The following is a 2,349-nucleotide window of genomic DNA, read 5'->3' on the forward strand; positions in this document are numbered from 1 at the left end:
CCTCCCAACACACTACAAAATATATGAAAAAACAGATCTGTTTTCACCCAGCAAATATTAATAAAACAAATATCTTTTAACTGTAATATTTTAGAGATCACATAATTACATCCTCTTGACTAAATTCATTAATTGATTTCTTCATAAATCCATATATGTATCCAAGCATATGCATTTATTAGTCTACATGCCCATATTTAGTATGTAAGAGAGACAAGCAAATTATTTTAGGTTCTTCAGGTGAAAGTGTTTCTGACAATAAACTATTTCTAAAATTTCCCTAAATCCCCCCAAAAAGTTGTTTTAATCCTGTGTAGAAAAATGCATAGCTATTTCTAAAAAGTAAGACTAGATACCAAAACATGTTTGTCAGGAAAACTAATCCATGCACTTGAATATACCCCAAATATCTTATTTTTATTAAAGTTAGGCCAACTTAATAAAACATCATCTAGAATCAAGGTATACCATTTCATTACTCGATTCCAGGAAGTGTCAAAAATCATTTGGTCAAAATTTAAAAAAGCAAACATTTCCTCCTTGTCCCTTACATTAGAAAAGGACTGATTGTACCAATGTGATATCAATATAACTGTGTGTGTGTGTGTGTATATATATATATATATATGTTAATCTACCTTAACATTTCCATTCATTAGCATTTTATTATAACATACAAAGCCTCATAGGCAAATTCCTTGCAAAGGCTTCCCCCCAAAAAGACATAAGCACAAAACATTAGGCAGCCAATCTTCAAAATTTTATTTCACTAACTTCAGGTCAAATTTTCACAACTGTGTCCTGGTCAATTTACTGTCCTCATTTGGCTTCCCAAAATGGTAGTATCAAAAGACTTGTGGGTTAGGGAGAAGAGACCACTTTAAGAAGCACTCTATTTACTCATCTTCCACAAGGCAATGGAGTTGAGCATTTGATTATTCAAGAAAACAAAGCTTTAATAGCATCCAGGAGGGTAGACAGGCAAACCAGGCTATAGACACTCTTCCATTCATCAAAATCAAACCAGAGAAAACTTACTTCACACACATATAAAAGGTATCAGTGTTCAATTTTCTTCTTTTAATTATCATATCATGTAGTTTCTCAAAGTCCTTCCTTTAGTCCATCTCCTATGATTGCACAGGTAGGCTGCAAGTTGATGAACTCAGTTCACCAATTGCTAACAATGTTTCAAATTCTGAGAGAGACAATGAGTTCCTCAAGTCTTGTTTGTTAGCAACTGTAAGTACAGAACTCCTTGATTTTCTGATATCCTAGTTATTTTATGAAGTTCAGTTTTGACTTCTTCCATCCTTTCGACATTAACAGAGTCCATAACAAACACAATGCCATCTGTGTATCTGGTATATGCCCACAGTGGACTTAATTTTTCCTGACCACTTACATCCCAAAAGCGAAAAGTGACTTGTAGGATTTCCCAAGGTTACCTTAATTTTCTCAGTGTTAAATCCTTTGGTAGGTATAGTATTTACAAATTCATTGAACTGCAGCCTGTATAAGACAGATGTCTTCTCAGCACAGTCCAAACCCAGAATAACACTGTGGAAAGAATGAAATGAAGGTAGGCTGGATAGAAGTCTGATCTGATTGTCCGTTCCCCATTTACAGCTGCAAATAAGTGTCCCAAATTGAAATGCTTTCTTCTTACTGCTTTAGAACTTCTTTTCCTGGGTGATCCAGCTATAAGACTCCTGGATTGCAGTCTGGGTCCCAAAGAGAAATCACTGGAAGTCATTTCTACATGGAACAAAGCACCCCCACATCTGTTCACCTTAGCTCTCTGAGCAGCTCTCCAAAGGATTACATAAGTAAAGTAATTACTATGACATTGATTTAATGTGATAACACAACTTTGTAATCCAATTTGGCAAACATTTATTAAAAACTTATTATGTATTATGCACAATAATAAATAATGCATTGAGAATTATACTTTGTGCTGAGGATACAAATATGACATGATCCTTAACCTTACTAGGCTTATTATCTACTAGAATGAATCAGTAAAATTTTCAAATTTGATTTAATTTGGGAAAATTGTAGCTTCTAAATTAATGGCATGGAGTATGAATTAAGTTAGATGCATCAAAAATGATTTTAAGACTGTTCTTTTGATAAATTAAGATAACAGAGTTTAAAAAAGATAATAGAGTAATATTATAAGAAAGGGTAAAATAAAATTATATGAATTCAAAACTTTTTTTTCTTTTTCTGAGACACAGTCTCACTCTGTTGCCTGGGCTAAAGTGGCATGGCATCAGCCTAGCTCACAGCAACCTCAAATTCCTAGACTCAAGCAATCCTCCTGCCTCAGCTTCCCGAATAGCT

At 33.9% G+C, this 2,349-nt stretch overlaps 1 pseudogene; it reads right to left on the reverse strand.

The window, feature by feature from the left end:
• Positions 1 to 1,034: 1,034 nt before the first annotated feature.
• Positions 1,035 to 1,623, reverse strand: LOC138385771 (ADP-ribosylation factor-like protein 4A; annotated as a pseudogene).
• Between the last annotated feature and the right edge of the window lie 726 nt (positions 1,624 to 2,349).

The sequence above is a fragment of the Eulemur rufifrons genome, chromosome 7 (assembly GCF_041146395.1).
Source record: "Eulemur rufifrons isolate Redbay chromosome 7, OSU_ERuf_1, whole genome shotgun sequence".
NCBI classification, from domain to species: Eukaryota; Metazoa; Chordata; class Mammalia; order Primates; family Lemuridae; genus Eulemur; species Eulemur rufifrons.